Source organism: Puma concolor, chromosome A1, assembly GCF_028749965.1.
Source record: "Puma concolor isolate L17-30 chromosome A1, mPumCon1.1.hap2, whole genome shotgun sequence".
Taxonomy (NCBI): Eukaryota; Metazoa; Chordata; class Mammalia; order Carnivora; family Felidae; genus Puma; species Puma concolor.
The window spans coordinates 140,114,845-140,139,330 of NC_141667.1; positions in this window are offsets into that span (position 1 = coordinate 140,114,845).

A 24,486-nucleotide genomic window follows, 5' to 3' on the forward strand; every position below is an offset into this window, starting at 1 on the left:
TCATTCCAGTCGTCTGGACTAAACTCTTCAAGGATTGTATATTATCTTAACATTACAGATAAGGATGTAAAACTATGCCATGGAGTGACTTCTCTAGTCAAAGACGAGTCAGTGGCAAAGAATAGTCCAGTACATCTGAGGACCTGAATTACATTTTGAGAACGGATGGATGAATATATTTGATGAATGGATGATATAATTTTTGGTATTATGTTAAAGGGTCCAGGGGAACAAGTCTACAAGGTGAACATGACCATGCTCTGCCCTCTTCCTACACAAACTGAAAACGCTGCTTTCCATCATGTTTAGTGAGCTCCTACTTACTGATCTCAACGTTTCTCACCAGATGACAATAAAAACATCTTCATGGTGCTCTGAACTCAAACCCTCAACTCATATGCCAACTCTAGTTAAGAGCTTCTTGAAAAATGCCCCCCCCTCCAAATTCCCAGGGTCCTGCTTCATGATTGCTAAATAATGTAGGAAAATAGCTGTTCTATTGGGTGATGGCTTTTGTGTTTTATAAATCATGTCATTTTCAAATGAAGGAAATCTCTCCCTTCTATGTATTATGGTTTTACTCGATTTTGTGTTAATTCATTTGATCTAGAAAAAAAAAAAAAAAAAAACCAAAACCAAAACAAACAAAAAACCTCAGCAAAGTATAGTTTATTTCATTTTTTTTACATAACTCAACTTAGCCCTTAAGTGAGTATCAGACTACCATGAACAGTGCAGGAAACCTTCCAGAGTCCTTGTGAAATTACATTTGAAGCAGTATTTACTGAGTAAATACTATATGTATTACTCACAGAACTGTACTACAAGAGTTGGGGAAGAAAAAGAAACATAAATACCTGTCACTATTCTATCGTTCCGATTGATCTGTTGTGTTCCACACGTCAAGGGCAAGTTAGAAATTGCACATTAAGTGTGCCTGTGTGGCTCAGTCAGTTGAGTGTCTGACTCTTGGTTTCAGGTCAGGTCGTGATCTCCTGATACGTGGGTTTGAGCCCTACATCAGGCTCTGGGCTGACGGTGCAAAGCCTACTTGGGATTCTCTCTATCCCTCTCTCTCTTCCCCTTGCCCACTCGTGCTGTCTCTTCTTTGTCAAAATAAATAAACTTAAAAAAAAAAAAAAGAAATTGCTATTTAGAAATCCAATGTTCCCAAACAGAGAGAAGGGAATCTTTAAAATGACAAGTGATAATTGTGTGCTCTTCTAGAAACTGGGAAAGAGAATGTAAATATGATCAAGTTGAGGTATTTTTGTAATTGTAAGCATAATAAGTACAATGCAAAAAAGTTAAACAATACAGGTAGAAAAAAATCATAGGAAAGTTCACTGCTTAGAGATTAAAATGTTATTTTATGCACTTTTTTTTTTTGTTTACAAAACGATGGGACCAAACTATTTTTTCGAATTTTTTTATGTTTATTTATTTTTGAGAAAGAGGGAAAGAGTGCGAGCAGGGGAGGGGCGGGGGAGGGGGGGACACAGAATCCGAAGCAGGTTCCCAGCTCCAAGCTGTCAGCAAAGAGTTCAACACAGGATTCAAACTCATGGAGAGATCAATGACCTGAGCCCACACTGGACACTTAACTGATTGTGCCAACCAGGCGCCCTGAGACCAAAACTATTTTAAATTTTTTTTTTTCAACGTTTATTTATTTTTGGGACAGAGAGAGACAGAGCATGAACGGGGGAGGGGCAGAGAGAGAGGGAGACACAGAATCGGAAACAGGCTCCAGGCTCTGAGCCATCAGCCCAGAGCCCGACGCGGGGCTCGAACTCACGGACCGCAAGATCGTGACCTGGCTGAAGTCGGACGCTTAACCGACTGCGCCACCCAGGCGCCCAAGACCAAAACTATTTTAAAACTTGGTTTCTTACTTAATAATATACTTGAATTTTCCTGTTGATCAATATAACTCTGCATAATCATTTTTTAATAGTTTACTTACTTCATTATAAGAGTATCGTAATAAATTAATTAATCCTGATGGGTTTTATTTTTGAGATAAGAGCCAAGTTTTGGGGGCATTATATACAACGCCATCATGTACACATATAAATGTGCATATACATATTTATATATTCATATGTTTTTATTTATATGGTTTGTGTGCATATAGCTTTTTGTTCTTTCATTTGGTTATTTCCTTAGGATTAATTCCTGGAGTTGGAATTATTGCATCTAAGGGTGGACATATTTACATCGTGATACAATATTGCTGACTGTTCTCAGGAAAGGTACGGTCATTTTATCTCCTGAACCACAAAATCAGAATGACTCGTGTTGAGACAAATCACCAATTATTTTTTCGGATAGATTTTAAATTATTCTTTATATATTCACTGTTTAGGTCTTATTTTGTCACGTAGGTCATGTTTTTTCCAGTTCATTTTATAACTTACGTGTTTTTTTTTCATATAGGAGTTAAAAAAAATTTTGATTGGCAAAATGTTCCCCCAGGGAGCCCCTAATTGTTATTGTTCTTTCTTGATTCAATTTACAGAACAAATCTAATAGAAGACCGCTTATGAAATATGGGAGTGCCTATCTACATTGAAAAATAAATGTATTCAGTATTTTGTAATTGTAAGCAGATGATACTTTCTAAGCATTTTGCCATTATTTAAAGTTTGAACTAAACTGTCTTTTGCCCCATGAAATGTGTGTACTATAAGACACATACACTTTATACTTTTCTCACTTGTTTATAATTTACTGTGTGTGTGTGTGTGTGTGTGTGTGTGTATGCATATATACATATACATATGCCTTTATATTTTAGGAACTTGCAAAGTGTAGTACTTTGAGGGAAACACATACACAGAGGTTAAATGATTTGGTAATTTGTATATATTTGCATGTATTTACAGATATGCATATATAACGGCTCAGCACTGTCGGGGAGCATTCGATGAGCTCACAGAATCAATGACCTGTAGGAAATAACGCAGGCCTAACGTGGTTAATAGAAACAGAAATTTGTTACAAGCAGTTATTACTAACAGAGCTCACATTTGCACTGCCTTTTAAGTGTCATGAATCTGACCTTTTTATTTTGGTAACTAAAAGGTAGCAGAAAGGACAATAATTCAGCTGTGGACCAATGTACGAAGTTTTAGTGAAGGCTTGCCAAAAACCATTTTACATGCGCCCACTTACAAAGCAAACAGTGATCTTGCTACACAGCCCAGCTCCATGTGTTCAGTCAAATTTCCTCTGAAGAAATCGCAACGTGAGCTGCCACCCACAGTTCAAGTTGGTTGTATGTTACCTCTGGCTTTTAATGAAAATGTAAAACCCATGGGCCCAATTCTCCCTACTTGGCTCTCTGTATGTGTAAAGGGTGAGTTGAATAGAAATAATTAAGGACAGACCGGGAACTTTCGGGGAAAAAAAAAAACAACAACAACAAAAACTAAAGTAGGGCTTAACTCAGATGCACTAAGACTGGTTTAAATTCTTTTTGACCTTGTCTTATAAACACAGCCTGTTTCAGTAACCTTGACTGCTTTACGCAGTTGACTGGCCGACACAGCATCTCCCTGTGAGGTAGGTTTCCTAAGCGTTCAATCAAACGTGAGACCGAAAGATAGAAGCATTACTACGTCTAGTATTTGAATTATTACCTCAGGTCATGTTCTATAGACTCTTTAAAAGAAAAAGGGTTTTCACACTCACATTTCTGATGCATTGGGGGGCCATACTTTTATTGCCACATGGACTTTTAGAGACTCCAAGCTCATTTCGATCGCTGGAGCGAGGGTATAATATATTTTAATAATTTGGCATTTGTTTATTATTATTGTCACTGAATCTGCACCTTTGAAATTTATTTTTAGCTAATGAATGCTGTTGTACAAGAGTGAGCCTCTCAGATGCCAACAGGACACACGAAGACCCCAGTGTCAATTAAATGTTGAGTAATGGTTTCTGTAGTTTATCTTTTTAGCAAATTTTATAGATTTGGGGCAAGTTCCTTCAACGTTCTATGGGATAAACCTTTGAGCTTGTATGCAAGACACTAGTGATCGGTCAAACATAAAATAGAAATACAATATTCATCATTTTTTTTTTTTTTGGTACAGCTTTCAGGAAAGATTAGAATAATGCCATTAACTTTTTTACTTTATCATAAATTGATGTTTTGAAATCTTGCAAACAAAGTATGGTCCATAAGATAACAGAATCTGAACATAAGGAATGTGAAGATGGTAATCATTTTGCATCAAGCATTGCTTGAGTGGATTCGAGATTAGAAGGCATTAGGTTTTCAATAGTACTGGGTAAACTGTGCACAGCAAGGAGTATCCATTTGGTTCATATGTTAAAATTGGGTCTCAGGAAGTGTGTGAGGATTTAATGAAATTACACATAATGTTTCTAGCATGTTGCCTTGCTAGCTAGGAGCCGGGGCTCAAGACGTGTTACTCTCTAAAGCGAATAATCCAGGATTCCTCGATATTGGTACGACCAGGAGCTGTTATCTCTGTTTATAAATGATAAGAATGAGTTTTAGAGACATTAAGGAACTTCCCAGTTCACATATTAAGTGACAGAATCGGGATGGAAACCCAGGCTTGTTGTTACTTGGGTTTACTCACCATGACAGTCAATGGTATTTCTCTAACTTTCATACCTTTACTTCTGTTCGTGTGTGTCAAATTATTTTAGCTGAACACACACACATCTTTCAAAATGTAACGTCTGTATGTGTGTCTATATATCGATGTATTTATTTTTACTAACCTCACCACTCGTTTTTTTTTTTGGGGGGGGGTGTTTTGTTCCCATTTTCATCAGAAAATTCCGGATTGGCAAAGAAAACTAGTTGCCTTATGAATGAAATATTTGCAGTGTCTCTGAAATGCCTTTGGAATATGTGTTTATTATTTTCATTTTTTTTATTTTACTTGTTTGTTTCTTAAAATGTATTTTATTTTTGAGAGACAGTATGCACGGGGGGAGGGGATGACAGCGAGGGGGCAGAGGATCCAAAGCGGGCTCTGACCTGACAGCAGAGAGCCTGATGCGGGGCTCGAACCCATGAACTGTGAAATCATGACCTGAGCCGAAGTCGGGGCTCAACCAAGTGATGCACCCAGGTATCCCTATTATTTTCATTTTAAGTAGCAGTTTTCATTGAGCTGTATTATCAGGTTTATGTTCTAAAGCATCCAATTCAGTGATTTTTAGTACACTGACAAAATATGTTGTTGATCACTACAAATTCCACAACATTTCCATCATCCTAAAAAGAAATCCCGTAAGCATCAAGTAGTCACTCCCTGTTGTTCCCCTCCCCCAGCTACCAAAACCCACTAATTTACTTTTTGTCCTAAGGGATTTACCTATTTTGGATATGTCTTGTGAAAGGAATCATGTGTAGCCTTTTGTTTCTGGCTTTGTTCAGAACGGTTAGCATAATGTTTTCAGGGTTCATCCATTTTGTATCATGTGCTGGCACCATTTTTTTTTTTTTGATTTTTTTTTTTTTGACGTTTATTTATTTTTGAGACAGAGAGAGACAGAGCATGAACAGGGGAGGAGCAGAGAGAGAGGGAGACACAGAATCTGAAACAGGCTCCAGGCTCTGAGCTGTCAGCACAGAGCCCGACGCGGGGCTCGAACTCACGGACCGCGAGATCATGACCCGAGCCGAAGTCGGACGCTTAACGGACCAAGCCACCCAGGCGCCCCGCCATTTTTTTTTTTAATGGCCAAATAGCATATCATTGTGTGGATGTACCACATTTTGTTTATCCATCCACCAGTTGATGAACATTGGTGGTTTCCCAGTTTGGGCTGTTACGAACATCCCTGTACCAGTATTTGTCTGAGTCCCCATTTTCAAATTTTCTGGGTAACATGTCCAGCGGGGGGATTAACCTTTTGAAGAGTCACAAACTGCACAGAGGCTACCCCGTTTTACAATCCCATCAGCAACAGTGTGAGAGTTTCAGTTTCTCCGTATCCTCACCAAAACTTGTTCCTCTCCTTTTTCATATTTTAGCCACGGGAATGAGCATGAAGTGGTGTTATGTATTTATCTTTATGCGTGTTTAAAAATACAACGGTCACATTAAACTCACAATCTTGTTTGTTTTCCACCTATGGCAGTGGTAAGATCTCCCAAATATCCTGTAAGTAGAAAGAAGGGAATCATTGAAAGAATGTAAGTAGATGAAAAACGTATGACATGAGATGTGGCTACTGCAAAATTTGTGAAGGTGTGATCCGGGCCAACTCACTTTTTTTTTTTTTTTAATTAATTCATTTATTTTGAGAGAGACAGAGACAGTGACAGTGTGAGTGGGGGAGGGGCAGAGAGAGAGGGAGAAAGAGAATCCCAAACACGTTCCGTACTGCCAGCATGGAACCTGATGTGGGGCTTTAACTCACAAAACCATGAGATCATGACCTGAGCCAAAACCAAGAGTTGGTTACTTCACTGACTGAGCCACCTGGGAGCCTCCCAACTTACTTTTTTGAGCCTCAGTTCCCTCATCTGTAACAAAGGAGAGCACTGGATTGTTATGATTAAATGGGCTAATATCCATAAAGTGCTTAAAACAGTGCTGGTCTAAATGTGCGCTAAATAAACAGAAAAGGTGGTGCCGAATGACTAAAGTTTGAGAAACTCTCACGTTACTTAGAGTCATGCTCTTTATTAACAGATACTGGCTCCTCGTGCAGGGGGTATTCAGTTAATATTTAACTAATAAAATAAATGGTGGAGTGAATGTAATCGTGATGTTGAATTTCCTCGCTCATCTTGGGCCTGTAGGGTAAAAGACGCTGTGGAAAGGGAAATTTTTCTCAGAGTAGTGTTTGGAGGCGGCCTACAATATAGGCACAGGCGAGTCATTTGCTAACATTTGAAAACCCCAAGCTATTTCCCAGCACCAGCCACCACTCAAGATGCTGATGCTGGCAGAAAGGTGTGAGAAACAACTGTGTCTTCTCCTTCTGGAATCTTGGCTTACGTTTCTTCTTGCCTTTTTGTTTTTCTTTTTTCTTTTTTAAATTTATTTCTTTGAGAGAGAGAGAGAGCACAAGTGGGGAAAGAGGCAGAGAGAGAGAGAGAGAGAGAGAGAGAGAGAGGGAAAGAGAAAGAATCCCAAGCAGACTCCACAGTTAGCACGGAGCCTAATGTGGGGCTCAAACTCATGAACTGAGAGACCATAACCTGAGCCAAAGTCAGATGCTTAACCGACCGAGCCACCCAGGTGCCCCTGTTTTCTTCTTTTCCTTTGTCCTCCCTCCTTTCTTCCCTTTTCCTCCTTCCTCTCTTCCTCCAACCCCCACTCCTCTCTCCTTTCCATCCTAATAACCGTCTAAGTAATTGGTGGGCCACACTCGAGCTCCCTCTCCATGACAGAAAGGGAAATATGCCATGACAAAGGACATGTTACCGAGCCTTTAGGATGGGATTTGACCTAGATATTGTTCTCAGGAAAGATCATGGTTGCAGTCAATGGTAGCCGCTTGACCTTTTGGGCCACGAAATATTATAAACACCTCCCTTCTCTTATCGAAGTCATTCTCTCACACTGGGGTGTTAGAATTTAAACATTCATGAGTCACATGCCCAAGTAAGAGTGATGGTTCCACATGAGATCAGACATGAAGAACCCACGTGAGTAAAGCAAGAGAGTTAATACAGAAAAATATTTCAGCGATATAAAAAAAAAAAACACTTTAATTGTCATTTGCAGAATTACGACCAGTGTAATGTTCTCTGCTCAGCAGTGCCACTGTTTTATGCATCTTTACAGTTAATAACTTATTCTAGGTATTAAATCTGTCACATTCCTTTTACTTGTGCCTGCGGTGAAGAATTTACAGCAGGAGACCCAGGACTGACCCAGCAATTTGAAAACATAACACAGATATGAATCCAATTATTCTCCATCTAAATGCTGACATTCATGCCCTACATCGATACGTGACATCTGAACCAGTCATATTTAATACCTAACTCGTCATCCAAGCCAACCCAGAAATAAAAGCAAAAGGATTCTTTCACACCCACTTTTAGAAGAGTTTAAACCAAAAAAACCCCAACCAACCAACCAACCAACCAACCAACCAACCAAACAAACAAACGAAAGAAAAAACCAAGGGAGAGCATGTAAGCCTGCTTTATGTAATTCAGATACTCATATAAAACGTATTTTAAAAAGTTGCTTAGGAACAGAATATGCGCTCCCCCCTGGTGTGTGGGTCTTAGCGTTTTACTATTTTGCCATGGAAAAGGGTTACTTTCTCAAGTTCATAAAGCAAAACAAATCACTTGTGCAGCAGGAATATATCAGTGGCTTGCTGCTCAGGTCTAAGGGTTCTTGCCAAAAGCTCCGATCATTTCTGTTTTTATTCTTTGTAAAATCAGCAGCTGGAGCTGCTTAAAATGTTTTCCATATAAAAATGTCACTAGATCAAACAGTGGCCTTGGGAAGGGAAGGGGAGTGGCCAGGGGAGATGCTTTTGAAAAAAATCTCCAAGTTCAGGGGTTGTGGGATAAATAAAAACTCCTTTTAATAGGTGTAAAATGAGGTATTTTATTTTATTCCTCTACAGTGGGGAGAAAGAGGAGACATTCTAGGGCCGGCTGAAAAGTGAGAAATAAAAGGATTGTGAACGAATGCTTTAGCCAACGAGGAAAGGAGGCTGGTTCTTGTCTTCAGTGTTGAAGGAAGCAAAAAACCCGATTGAGAGACATCGGCATCAGGAGAGAGAGCGTGCGTGTATCGCCCATACTCAAACCACACTCACTTCCCTTTGTAAAGATTAAAGTCAGAGTCGAGGCACAGGAAGCAAGTTGGTTATAAGACCTAGTTACTTCAGTGTGATCAAACCTCAGTTCTAAGGGGGAAAAATAGAGCCTTTCTGGGTATATTTGACTTCTAATGGATAACATGATAACGAAGGGATGGTTTATCCAGCAACCCTCAACAAAACATTGCTTAACCATCCTTTGATATTGCTTGAATTAGACTCTGGCTTTTTATTCTGTTACATCTATGAAAGACTAATTTCCAGGCGGTCGCAGTCACAAAGGGAAACGAAGCGAACATGCTGTAAAGCAATCCAGAATCTCCACAATGTGAAGTAGAAACAGAAGAGAAAGGCTTAAAATCAAAACTCAAAACACAGCAGGAACAACCCTCTTCCAGGAACATATTCTATATTTGTATATATGCATATTTTTTTGACATTTGTATCTATGCATGTTTTAATCCTTCAAAAAATATGACCTGTAAAAATATCAAGATCTTAGCAGTGATAACGTTTTAGGGGAGCTGTGGGATTGGAGGATGGAAAAGGGTGTTTTCAAATATTATTTTGTGTTTCTTCTTTCAGAGATAGTGCAGAAGGTAACGGAATAAGCATGCATATATGTGCCACTCAGATTTAAGAAATGTTAGTATGCCGTGTTAGTATTATTTCTTCTTCTTTTTAAATTTTTTTTTTTTTTTTTGAGTGAGAGAGCACACAAGCAGGGGAGGGGCACAGAGCAAGGGGGGAGACAGAGAATCCAAAGCAGGTTCTAGGCTCTATGCTGTCAGCACAGAGCCCGATGCGGGGCTCAAACACAAGAACCATGAGATCATGACCCCAGCCGACGGCAGACGCCTAACTGACTGAGCCACCCAGGCACCCCAATATTCTTTTTTTTTCCTGGAGGGAATACCCCCAAGCTTCTCATGGCACTGGTGGTCTCTAACAAACCTCCATGAGTCTCAAGCTCCTCCACGTGAAAGGCAGGTGGTGTTCACAGATAACACTATAAACCACCCGATATCCCAAATCCCAGACTCGTGGCACCAGGAGTCTGTATACTCCCCCACCGACAAGATAGCTCTCTTCCCTTGCCCCATAAGAAAAGCAAAAAACAGAAACGCATAGACTCACCCCTCTCTGTCGGATGGTGGAGAGAGGGAGACCCGGCGTCTTCCGGCGTCTTTCTTAACCTGTTCCAGGTGACAGCGTAGAACTCGTTTCGAGTCCTGGCGTCGAACAGGTGTTTAACCAAATAAGACTCACCTGAGACTGCAGGGGATCACCACCAAAACAACTACTCTGTAAAACACACTGTGTTATTTCTTTTTTGTACCCTTCTCAGATCCTGTTTTTACTCTCCCCAGGGGCACCTGCCATTTGAAGTAGACGTGTGCCCATGTTTTTGTATTTCCAGTACATATGAATATCTTTCTCCGTTACATATAGAATTGTTTCGTGAGGGGGTTCCTGGATGGCTCAGTTTAAGCTTCCAGCTCAGGTCATGATCTCACAGTTTCGTGGGTTCAAGCCCTCCAGTCAGCCTCTGTGTTGACAGTGAGAGCCTGCTTGGGATTCTCCCTCTTCCTCTCCCCTCCCCCACTCATGCTGTGTCTGTCTCTCAAATCAATAAACTTAAAAATAGAAAGAATTGTTTTGTGACTTTTAAAAACTTACATGAGTGGTTTTATTCTCTCTGGAACTTGCTCTTTTATTTAATCATTGCATGTCTAAGATATAGATTCATATTGGTTTTGTATTTCGCTAAATCTGAGTCTCCATCTTTAATAAGCAAATTTAATCTGCTGACATTTATAGAGATTACTGATATTTATTATTATTGTTGTTATTGATGTTGGTGCTTTCAAATCCCCCTCTCTTTTTTTTTTTTTTTACTTTGCCTTACTAGTTCTCTTTTTCTGTCTTTGTTTAATGAATTTTCTTTATTCTATTTTAAGTCTGCTCTTTTAGAAGTGATCCAAAAGCCGTTTTTTTTTTTAATTTTTTTTTTTTTTTTTGAACGTTTATTTATTTTTGGGACAGAGAGAGACAGAGCATGAACGGGGGAGGGGCAGAGAGAGAGGGAGACACAGAATCGGAAACAGGCTCCAGGCTCTGAGCCATCAGCCCAGAGCCCGACGCGGGGCTCGAACTCGCGGACCGCGAGATCGTGACCTGGCTGAAGTCGGACGCTTAACCGACTGCGCCACCCAGGCGCCCCCAAAAGCTGTTTTAAGTGGCTATTCCTAAATTTTCAAACGCATACTGAATCAGGCTAAGGCTGTTAATAAAAGAATCTTAGACTGTTTTTACTCTGACTTCCTCCCTCCTGTTTTCCATGTGCTGATGTATCTCTCCTTTTTAGTATTTATCTACGTTTGTCAGTATCTTATCAATTGCTCTGCTCATTGTTGTTCTAATCCATTCCTTCCTTCTGGGTTCAGTTTTTTTTTTTTTTTTCCTTATCAAAGACTAACTTTTCATACATGATTTTTTACTGGAGGTCTGTATTAGTCAGGATTCTCTAGAGAAAACAGAAGCACTAGTGATGAATTTACAGGGGAGAGGGGGGATATACGGAATAAAGACTGACCTACTCTGTATTTACATTAAAACTGACATTTGAAAAGCTAAAAAAAAGTGTATGCATGCATTTAAAATTTATTTCAGTCAGTAGGTTTTTGTTACATGTCTACTATGAACAAAGCACCGATTTAAACCAGTAAACTGGTTACTATGGATATTATGAATATAAAGTTCTTTTAAGTATTACTTTTCAAAATAAATCCTTTTTTTGTCGTACTTTCTTTTTCTTAATGTTTATTTATTTTGAGAGAGAGACACACACAGAGAGATATCAAGAATGGGGGAGGGGCAGAGAGAGAGAGAGGGAGAGAAAGAAGCCCAAGCAGGCTCCATGCTGTCAGCGCAGAGCCTGACGTGGGGCTCGAACTCACAAACCACAAGATCATGACCTGAGCCGAAACCAAGAGTCAGATGTTCAGCCGACTGAGCCACCCAGATGCCACTTTTGAGGTACTTTCCAATAAGTTTTTCAATTTCCAAAGTACCTCCTTTGAAACAGCAAGGAATAAGTTCTGATAATGCTATTTTCAATGTATTATCTCTCTCTGTCTCTTTCTCCATCTAATAGAGATCTATCTATGGAGAGAGGGAGAGATTGATTTTAAGTGATGGCTCACATGATTGTGGAGGAAACCCAGGGAGGAGTTGCAAAATGAGCGAGAAGGGCATCTGCTGGCACAATGCCAGCTCTTTCGGGGAGAGTTTGTTTTTTTTTCTTCCTGGTTTTTCTTTAAAGGCTTTTAACTGATTGGATGAAGCTCGTCCACATAATGAAGAGTCATATGCTCTACTCAGAGCCTAGTACTATAAATGTCAATCTCATCTTAAAAATACCTTCACAGAAACATCTAGAATAATGTTTGACCAGATATCAGGACTTAGCCAAAATGACACATAAAATTAACCATGGTAGTTTCTAAGTAGTATAATCTCTTAATCTTTGCAAACCATTTGTTCACTTTTATTCTTGAATAATAGTTTAGTTCCTTACGGAATTCTGATTTGAGAATACTTTCATTCACCTCTGGAGATATCATTCTGCTGTCTTTTCGAAAGTTTGTTTGTTGGCTTATTTATTTGAGGGGTGGAGGAGAGCAGGGAAGGGGCAGAGAGAGAATCCCAAGTAGGTTTCGAGCTGTCAGCACAGAGCCAGACTCTGGGCTTGAACTCACGAACTGTGAGATCATGACCTGAGCCAAAATCTAGAGTAGGATGCTTAGCCGAATAAGCCACCCAGGCACTGCAAATCTATTGTCTTTCATTGCTGCTAAGAATTCTCTCTGAACCTGATTGCCATTCTAAGTAAACTGTCTTCTCTTTTCAGGTTTTCACTTTGTCTTTGATTTTCTGTAATGTATTTATGAGTGTCCACATGTGGGTTTTGATGTGGGAAACAAAGGCAAAAGAGAAAAAATTAAATTTCTTTACTGCCTACAGCCCAATGACAAGTCCTTGAAACAGTCAGAGTGGACTTTCTCTGGGGGTTCATTGGCTTAATGTTGACACTTTGCTAAGGGCAAAAGTCGATCTTAGCCTGACCCTCCCCAGATCCCCCAGGATCCCATAAGCCTACTTTAACATATAATAATTCCTTTGGAAACCTCTACCGCCTAAGATATATGTTGGCAATTATCCTCCAAGCATATGGCCCACTGATATACATCTGAAGGGTCTCATGCCTGAGTTTGTACTAAACAGTGACAAATGAACTTTCCTAACAATAGTTAATGGCTTCAGGATCCTGGAAACCTTGTTTCCAAAATACCTTGGAGGCTGTGCTATCCCTAACACCCTCCCAACTTGAAAGTATATAACTGGCCACTCCTCATGACCCCTTGGACTCTTTCTGCCCATGGGTCCTGTCCCCGTGCTTTAACAAAACCACTTTTTTGCACCAAAGACTTCTCAATACATTTTGGCTGTCAGCTCTGAACCCCAACATTTCCATATCAGGTTTGTTTTGTATCTTTCTTGGGATTTACCACGCTCCTTCATTCTGTGATTGAAGACTATGCCCTTTTTCAACGCTAGAAAGTTCTCAGCCTTTAACTACCTAAATATTGTCTTCCTCATTCTTTATATTCTCTCTTTTTAACAATCTTCTTGAAGTTTTTCATTTACCTTTATGTCTTTTAACTTCTCTTTGATATTTTCCATTTATTTATCTCTGTGATGCATTATGGCAATTTCCCTCAAACTCCATCTGTTAATTGACTAACTCTCCCTTCAGTTCTTCTCTGTGGTTTATTGAGTTTTCATTTCAGAGGTCCTTTTCTTTAAATTTCTAGAATGGCAATTTTTTTTGGGGGGGGGTGCCTGGGTGGCTCAGTTGGTTAAGCATCCAACTCTTGATTTTGGCTCAAGTCATGGTATCATGGTACACGAGTTTGAGTCCTGTGTTGGGATCTACGCTGACAGAAGGGAGCCTGCTCTCTTCTCTCTCTCTCCTCTCTATCTCAAAATAAATAAATACATATTTATTTATTTATTTATTTATTTTTTAATTTTTTTTTTCAACATTTATTTATTTTTGGGACAGAGAGAGACAGAGCATGAACGGGGGAGGGGCAGAGAGAGAGGGAGACACAGAATCGGAAACAGGCTCCAGGCTCTGAGCTGTCAGCACAGAGCCCGACGCGGGGCTTGAACTCACGGACCGCGAGATCGTGACCTGGCTGAAGTCGGACGCTTAACCGACTGCGCCACCCAGGCGCCCCAATAAATACATATTTAAAAAAAAAGAATGTCAATTTTTTTTTTCAAATATGCTGGTTGTTTTTTTTTTTTTCCCTGAAACGTCCTATTCCTGTCTTATAATTTCTATTTCTTTCTTGATCTTTCTGAGGATATTTCACATATTTACTTTCAAGCCTCTTTCAAAGCTATTATTTATAGTTTAGGATGTGTTAATACTTTAGTCTGTTGTGTTTGCTAAATCTCCCTCTTGGGGTGTGTTTCCTTGGGTGATTTATAACCCTCAACTACGAGCTCATCTTTACATTGCACTTTTCTCTGCCAGAACCTTATGGGTTTCGCTGATTCCCAACTACTTTTCACGTTAATTTCTTGGGTGTAAAAGGGCACTACAGGGCTCGCATGCATGAGAACCGCACACACGTGTGTAGTGCGACTTGGGATTCTGGCTTATCAAGAGCGGATTTTTTTCTCTCGTAGTTCTCATAGAAACGTATATAGGACGTTTCTTTACTGTTTGTGTGGAAAGTGATGACAAATTTTCTGGTTCTCATTTCATGGACAGGGTCGTCCGTCTTCACTCCTGGCTTTAAGCCGATAGTTCATTCCCAGCTTGCCATTTGCAGGGGGCTAAGCCATGAATTCTCTGCCAGCTATGGACTTTGATGCTCCAGATCCCTGCCCATAGGGCTCAAATCGTTTCTGATACATCTATAAACTACTCACTCTTCTGCAACTGCTCCGTCACTGAGTTCGCTCTTTATAACAATCACACGGAGTATGTTTTGTTTGTTTTAAAGTTGATTACAGAAAATATTTTGCGGGGCACCTGGGGGGCTCCGTCAGTTGAGCATCTGACTTTGGCTCAGGTCATGATCTCATGATTTGTGAGTTTGAGCCCCACATAGGGCTCTGAGCTGCCATCGCGGAGCCTGATTTGCTGTGTCCCCATCTCTCTCTCTCTGCTTCTCTCCCACTCATGCTCTGTCTTTCAAAAATAAATAAAACATCAAAACAATTTGCTCGATTGTATCTGGCTTATTTTGCCAAATTGGTCAGCAGCTTACAGTGGTTTGTTTGGGTGTTTTGTTTTGTTTTGTTTTGTTGAGGAGACGATTTAAAAACCACCAGCAGTGAGAGTGTAATCATCCCTTCCTACTGTCTATTGTTTTGGCCTCGGCCCTGGCCCTAGCTCATTCTGTTTTTCTCTCTGGAAAAGCAGGTGGCTTTGCAGAGAAGTAGTGTCTAAAACCAGAGATTACTTGTTCTGCATTTAAATTTTTTTTTTTAACGTTTATTTATTTTTGGGACAGAGAGAGACAGAGCATGAACGGGGGAGGGGCAGAGGGAGAGGGAGACACAGAATCGGAAACAGGCTCCAGGCTCTGAGCCATCAGCCCAGAGCCTGACGCGGGGCTCGAACTCACGGACCGCGAGATTGTGACCTGGCTGAAGTCGGACGCTTAACCGACTGCGCCACCCAGGCGCCCCACTTGTTCTGCATTTAAAGCATTTCTCAAACTTCTAATGCCAGCAGTGGAAACACCAACATCCTGTTAGTTAACTTCTAATTCCCAAAGCTGGCTTTTGTTGCTTACCTCTATGAAGTACGAAACTGATTTGGCCAATATTCTTTTTTAAATGTTTATTTATGTGTGAGAGAGAGAGAGAGAGAGAGCACAAATGCAAACATGTGTGAGCAGAAGAGGGGCAGAGAGAGAGAAGAAGACAGAGGATCCAAAGCTGATAGCACAGAGCCCAATGTGGGGCTCGAACTCACAAACCACGAGATCATGATCTGAGCCGAAGTCACACGCTTTAGCAACTGAGCCACCCAGGGGCCCCAACCCACTGCTTTCTTACACTGAGATAAAAATGGTGTCACATTCACAGTTATATCATAAACATAATTGGAATTGTATAAAAACATAATCCCCCTAATCACAGAGGAACATCTGTATTCCTTCATGATGCATAAAACCAAGCTAACACTTCCATTGAATCTCTGTGACTAGAAATTTGTTTCTGTAAAAATACCTATTTCATCTGGATAGCTTTTTTTTAAATGATAAATATGACCGAAAAGATGGTAAGAATTGCATTTTTAGTTAATGGAATCACAAACATTTGTCTTTCAGCTATCTTGTCTTCCTTCAAACATAAGTCTTCATGTAATTGCAAACCATTAACAGGAAGTCCACTCTGACTTTATCTGTCTGAGGACTTTCACCGCCTTTTATGGACATTATAATCAAACATTATATTATATTTTTATTTTATTTTATTATTATATTTTATTTTTTATTTTAATTTATTTTTTTAAATTTACATCCAAGTTAGTTAGCATATAGTGCAACAATAATTTCAGGAGTGGATTTCTTAATGCCCCTTACCCATTTAGCCCATCCCCCCTCCCACAACCCCTCCAGTATCCCTCTGTTTGTTCTCCATATTTAAAAGTCTCTTATGTTTTGTCCCCCTCCCTGTTTTTATATTATTTTTGCTTCCCTTCTCTTATGTTCATCTGTTTTTGTTTTTGAGAGAGAGAGGGAGACAGAGAGAGAGACAGAGCATGAGTGGGGAGGGGCAGAGAGAGGGAGACACAGGATCTGAAGCAGGCTCCAGGCTCTGTCAGCACAGAGCCCGACACGGGTCTCGAACTCATGAACTGTGAAATCAAGACCTGAACTGAAAACAAAAGAGTCAGAGGCTTGATGGACTGAGTCACCCAGGTGCCCCTGTGACCTGAGACACTATTGATTATAAGATTCACCATAATTTTCCGTATTACTAAGGAAAAAAATGCTACCTATTAAACTAATATGTTACTTTCTAATTACTTAGAATTTACTGTTATACTTATTGTAAAGGCTTTTAGACTTACTTACACTCCTAGATCGCTTTCCCAGTTCCTTTAGCATTGACAGTATGATTTTGAGGCATGTTCAGGAATCTCCAGCCTTAGTCAGCACTTCCTATTTGACTAAACTTGGTTTTGTATTTTATCTTTCAAGTCACATAACACTGTCACATCAGCTTTTTCTCACTGCGTAAGATTTCTTTTACCTATTCTCAGGATTTATTAGTTTCTCTTGTATACATTACTTGCCCTGTGATAGTCCTTTTGGGCTTTATCTCAGGAATAAAATGAATCAGAGCTTCATGCACTCATGGTGACCATCCTTGCCCAGCTCCTGTATTCTCAAGAAAATACAGAGTTTTGGTCACGACTCCAATGAGAATTATTTGCTTCACTAACATCATTGCTCTGTTTCTGTGCTATTCACATCTTAATAACTTTGTTTCAAAGCTGAATTGTGGTGTCCTCTTTTTGAAGGTATTATATTTTATTTTAAATTTTCTTGTGTTTATTTTGAGAGAGAGAGAGAGAGAGCAGGGGAGGGGCAGAGAGAGAGGGAGACACAGAATCCGAAGCAGGCTTCAGGCTCCGAGCTGTCAGCACTGAGCCTAATGCGGGGCTCGAACCTACGAAACGTGAGATCATGATCTGAGCTGGGGTCGGACGCTTGACCGACTGAGCCACCCAGGCGCCCTGAAGGTATTTTAAAGTTAGTCTCAACAGTGTGCATACTTCATGTAAAGTGCTGATGAGATGAACAGCAAAGACCATATTTATGCACAGGTAATAACCACTACCCCATGACTGCTGTCTGGCCAACAAGGATTTCAAGATCTCAGTATCTTTTTTAATTATTAAACTTATATTTTAGAAAATTCTTAGGTTGACAGCAAAGTTGAGCAGAAAATACAGAGTTCCCATACCCGTTGGCATCATTCATGGTCAGCCTCCTCAATAGTTGACATCAACATTTGTGATTGTTGGAAATCTGTCATTATCATGCCATTATCACCCAAAGACCACAGTTCACATTAGGGTTTATGCTTGGTATTGTGCATGCTATGGGTCTGGACAAATGTATAATGGCATGTATCTACCATAGTAGTATTGCATAGAATAATTCCACTGCCCTACAATTTTCTGTGTTCTACCTATTGATCCTTCCTCGCTCCCTAACCCGTGGCCACTACTATCTCCTTACCTTTGCCTTTTCCAGAACGATACAGTTTGAATCATACATTATGCAGTATTTCAGACGGGCTTCTTTTGAATTTTTTTTTTTTTAATTTTTTTTTTCAACGTTTTTATTAATTTTTGGGACAGAGAGAGACAGAGCATGAACGGGGGAGGGGCAGAGAGAGAGGGAGACACAGAATCGGAAACAGGCTCCAGGCTCTGAGCCATCAGCCCAGAGCCTGACGCGGGGCTCGAACTCACGGACCGCGAGATCGTGACCTGGCTGAAGTCAGATGCTTAACCGACTGCGCCACCCAGGCGCCCCCCTGAATTTTTTTTTTTTACGTGTATTTATTTTTGACAGAGAGAGACAGAGACAGAGCACGCGTTGGGGGAAGGGCAGAGAGAGGGAGACACAGAATCCAAAGCAGGCTCCAGGCTCTGAGCCGTCAGCACAGAGCCCGATGCGGGACTCCAACTCACGGACCGCGAGATCCTGACCTGAGCCGAAGTCAGAGGCTCAACTGACTGAGCCACCCAGGCGCCCCTAGACTGGCTTTTTTCAATTAACAATATGTATTTACATTTTTCCAAGTCTTTTTATGGCTCCAGAGCTCATTTCCTCTTATTGCTAAATAATATTCCATTATTTGGGTGTACCACAGTTTGTTTATCCACTCATCAGTTGGAGGACGTCTTGGTTGCTTCTAAGTTTTGACAATTATGAATACAGTTGCCATAAACATTTGTGTACAGGTTTTTGTGTGACTATAAGGTTTCGATTCATTTGGATAAATACCAAGGAGCTTGATTGCTGGAATGTATGATCAGAGTGTGTTTAGTTCTGTAAGAAACCATCACACTGTCTCCCAAAGTAGCTGCACCATTTTGCATTCCCACCAGCAGTGAATGAGAGTTCCTATTGCTCCACATCATTGTCATCATCTGTTGTCAGCGTTCTGGATAATGGCCATTCTAATGGTAGGTGGTGGCATCTCATTGATGTTTTAATTTGCAATTCCCTAATGACATAAAATGTTGAAAATATTTTCATATACTTACTTGTCATCTGAATATTTTATTTATTCATTTATTTATTTGTTTATTTCTAATTTACATCCAAGTTAGTTAGCATATAGTGCAATAATGATTTCAGCAGTAGATTCCAGGGATTCATCCCCTTCATCTGAATATTCTTTGGTGAGATGTCTGTTAAGTTTTGTGGCCCATTTTTTAAGTTGAATTGTTCATTTTCATATTGTTGAACTCTTGTTTCAAGAGTTCTTTGTATATTTTAGATAATACTTCTTTATCAGATGTGTCTTTTGCAAATACATTCTCTGCAACTGTGGCCTGTCCTATTCTCTTGATGATCCCACTGATTTTAAGACATAATCTCAAATACCAACAGTGTGGGGAAAAAATGTGCATTTTTCGATGTTAAGTATCGTAGTTAATGCAAAAGTCTTAATTACCAAGAAGGAGAGGTCAGGTTTTGGTTTATCACAGAAAATAGGTAGGTACAAGACTGAATATAATAGCACCTCGATCCCCTAAAGCAAAAGTGTGGAATGATGAGTCAAATTTAATAGGCAGGAAAGTAATAAGAATAAACATAAAATCCTATACTTAGGTACAAACAAAATAAAACAACTCTAATAGTATAAACTAAAGTAGAATTGATTTAGCAAACATTTGGTCATGTTAAAAATTGCCTGTAAGTTCAACGATGTGAGGTGACTCCAAGAAGAAAAGAGATATATAGAAGAGCTGTTTCTTATGTGGTTCTCTCTCTTTTTTTAAATATGAAATTTATCGTCAAATTGGTTTCCATACAACATCCAGTGCTCGTCCCAACAGGTGCCCTCCTCAATGCCCATCATCCACTTTCCCCTCCCTTCCACCCCCCATCAACCCTCAGTTTATTCTCAGTTTTTAAGAGTCTCTTATGGTTTGGCTTATGTAGTTCTCAAAAGTCACACAAAAGACATTTTTGTTGCGTCCAAGGTAACTTGAAACTCTGTAATTTCCCATAAAGGACAGCAATGTAGGGGTAAGGCTAAGCAACACAAAAAATACACATCTTTAAACTCCTGAACCACACTTAGCCCATACTATAAGAAATATTAGAGTTATGACCCATCCGTGTCCAGATTCCTATTTCTCATCTTGTGTTTATTCTGGGTCATGTGTTTGCTTGATTTTTATTTATTTTTTCTTTATCCCTTTTTATTTATTTTTGCTGAAATGTGTAATAGTAGCATTACTGTAAGTTAAATGCCTATATGATATAGGCATTTAGTTTTACTGTTATCTCAGGCTTGATCAATATAAGAATAATTTGCACAGGACACGTGAGGTTCTGACATGCTACTATGCTGGCCATTCTGCATCTGGAACTTTCTGTCCAATCCTGTGGGACACATTTACAAAGCAATGTTGACAAACATGGAGGGGGCCATGTTATTAACAAGGAACTGTCTTGGTGACACATCATATTGTTCTATTAAGAAGAGGGATACTTACCTTGGAGAAGGTGGCTTGGAAGCTGTCATCAGATATGTGAAGGGCTGTCATGTTGAAGATGAGTTAGATTGAAGATATGTCACCTTGAAGTCAATACAATACTCCACGTGGGGTCAACTAGTATGGAGTTTGGTGGGCAGATAACTTCCCTTTTGCTTGGGGACTGGAAGGGTAACCAAAGATTGCTGTTGCTTTTGTGGCTGAGTCATCACATGATTGGCTCATGTCACAGTTTCAGTCAACGTAAAGTCCAGTTCTTTCCCCAAGATCTGTGTTTAGAACAGATCTCCCCACTTCTGTGTACGGAGAGTTAATATCTGGACCTTAGTGATGAGTTTTACATTTTTCCTTATTAAATCAAGTCTTATTAGCTTTGCTTTTGAAATTCAGTTTCCTGAGGATTATGCTGCTAATACTAATTGTCTGAATTGTTCTTCTGTTTAGCTTTTTTGTAATCCACCAATAAGGCTTAATTGTTCTGTACTTCATCCATGATGTAAATAAAAATGTCGGACAGGATGGAACTAAGTGCAAATTAGTGACAGTTCAACTGAAAGCTTGCTCTAATTTGATGCAATTCATCAACTAATATTATTCATTTTTTTCCCCACTAGCATGCCGCAAAATTATAACATCTTTATGGCTTTTCTTTAAAATCAGGTGAGTAGTGGGGCGCCTGGGTGGCTCAGCCAGTTAAGCGTCCGACTTCAGCTCAGGTCACGATCTCGCAGTCCGTGAGTTCGAGCCCCGCGTCGGGCTCTGGGCTGACAGCTGGGAGCCTGTTTCGGATTCTGTGTCTCCCTCTCTCTGCCCCTCCCCCGTTCATGCTCTGTCTCTCTGTCTCAAAAATAAATAAACTTTAAAAAAAAAATCAGGTGAGTAGTATGATTGAAAAATGAAATTAGCTTTGCTTCTTATGAATTATTCTTAGAGCAATCATGCTGGCTGACAGTAACCATTTTCTAAATGCTTCCAAGTTACTTAAATATCTTAAAATTGTTTTTCTTGCTGGAGACCAATGTCAAATGAGACTTATAATTTTAAATTTCTGGAATATATCTTTATCCTCCTTTTGGAAATTGGTACCTTTCACTCATCTTTTGGGATTCCTCAAAAATCCCTGTCAGGCTTCGCACAAATGCAACTGTGGGATCTTTCTGGTGCTGTAGCTGTGATCTGTCTGTGCTTAGGCACCCGAACTTAAAGCAGCATAATTATGACGGTGACCATTCATGGGGGTTAATCTGTAAAATGAAAATTGAATAAAGCCAAGAGTACTCTCGAAATCTCTTAAAGTGCCCATACAGAACATGATTTTGCCTGTACGATTCTTAGGTACGTGATATGAGTAGATACACAGCATAATATAGTTCGCTGTAACATACATACATGTAACGTACATAGTTATGGGGTAAAATAAAGACTATCTGTGAAAACTACAGTTCACACACCGTGAGGGCACACAGGGCAGAGGCTCACTGAGGAAAATTAAGCTCTAGGTTGTCATGTTCGACAGACTGCAGAGAAGCGAATTCAATGAACGAATGTGAGAGAAATTTGCACCTTTTTAAAAAAAAAGTTTTTAACGTTTATTTATTTTTTTTTGAGAGACAGAGACCAAACACAAGCGGGGAAGGGGTAGAGAGAGAGAGAGACAGACAGACAGACAGAATCTGAAGCAGGCTCCAGGCTCCAAACTGTCAGCAGAGCCTGACACGGGGCACGAACCTACAAACGGTGCGAACATGTCCTGAGCTGAAGTCCTGAGCTGAAGTGCCCCACACTTTTCCTGAGTTCCGAGACTTGCCTTCCCACGAGTAAAATACCCTTTACTGACTTCTCTGTGTACCTTGCCCTGTCTTTTGTGCTTTATTTCTTCCTCAAGTATGCCTTATTCTGCTCTGACAGAATGGTGTTCCCCCCAAATCTTGAAGGGTAGAAAGTCAGAAACGTTAGTAACTAACCTTGAGTCAGAAAAGAATCCTGCCTGTCATTTTTGGCGGAGTTTATTTCTCACTGTATTCCCGCCACTTAAATCTGTTACAAATTATTCCATGAAGGCCTCAGCATTCAGGTATCGCGTTGGTTTCTTCTTGACATCACCTAACCTGTTATTCACACTCCAAATCCTTTCTATTAAGAGAAATTCTGGGGGCGCCTGGGTGGCTCAGTGGTTAAGCAGCCGTCTTCGGCTCAGGTCACGATCTCACGGTCCGTGAGTTCGAGCCCCGCATCGGCTCTGTGCTGACAGCTCGGAGCCCGGAGCCTGTTTCAGATTCTGTGTCTCCCTCTCTCTCTGACCCTCTCCCATTCATGCTCTGTCTCTCTCTGTCTCAAAAATAAATAAACGTTAAAAAAAAATTTATAAAAAAAAAAAAAAAGAGAAATTCTCTCCAGCTGGAAGATTACATGAAAGAAAAACCTGTATCCCCCCAATCTCTTAAGTTTCCTGGTGATGAGGATATGTGATATATATAAAAAAAAATCCTGAAATTTTGTTTGTAGGAAAAAAATGAAATGCTAGAAACTTCCAAAGGGATTCAGAGCAAGAGAGCCTTATATCTAATATTACTTATTTGGGCAAAGAATTGTGAAACCTTGAGAGATTGCCCAGATAATTCCGATGTGCATTTTCTCCTCACCCCCCCCTCCCACCCAAGCCATTGGGAATATAATCTTTCAAACCACTGGGGTGCCTGGCTGGCTCAGTCAGTAGAGCATGCAACGCTTGATCTCAGAGTTGTGAGTTCAAACCCCATGTTGGGTGTGGAACGCCTACCTAAAATAGAAATTAAAAAAAAAAAAAAAATCAAACCTGAGCTGTTTGCATTTTCTCTATTTATTGCTCATGGTGTGGAGCTGCTTACTCGATTCTTACGCAAACACAAAACAAAGAAATGTGCTCTGTCTACTTTAAACACTGCCCCTGAGGCACAAAACAGTATTATGTAGAGCAAAACACGGACACAGGGCTGGTGAACACCAACCTTCGCATCAACTTTGGATCCATTTTATCTCCTTTGGGAAATAAGATACAGTGAGATGAAGGCCAGTTTTATTGGGAGGTAGGGGGAGAGGGTGGCGGTGGCGGAGGGGAGCATGTGCAGGTGAACCATCACTTTAAAGGGTCAGGACAGCAGGAAAGAGGCAACAGAGAAAAACCCGTTGTGAAGTATTTCATTTTTGTGATTCTTTAACAATTTACAAAAGCAATGGCACATAAGGGACGTTTTCTTCTCTTTGGGGAATCATAAATAAAATAGTGGTGTAATCAAAGGACAGAAAGAAGAGAAAAGAGACATCAGGTATTTAATTCTTATTTACCTGTTTCTCCATTATGTATGACTCTTGGGCGAGAGGGAAGGTTACAAAAGACAGTAACTCAGCCTGCCCTGCCTGCCAGAGCCTTCCACATTCTGAGCCTGCTGACCTAATTTACCGCTTTCTATAAGCGATGAGAGAAGGCTTTTGAGGTGTCTTCAGAAAAGAAAAAAGTGGTGAGGCTTCTGCTGGATTTGCTCTCGGGGCGTGTTCATCTCTCTGATGGATAGTGTTTTCCACAGTTTAGATCACCATGGTCTCCAGAGAGCCCGTGCTTCTGCTGGGGGGGGGGGGGATCTTCTAGAAGCTTCTACCTGACGTGAAGGCTGGGAGTCAGGAATGGAGACAGTGTTTCACCTGGTCTCCCTGCAGCCTGAGAGGTGTGAGGAGCATTGCGTCAACCCCGAGCAGGGAGATGCCTCTTTTCTCCCATCTCCTATGCTGGAACCCTGTCTATATTGCTGACAATTTCTTTTAGCCTATAACCACTCAAGCTATGGTCAATGTAGAATGAATTCTCACCCCTG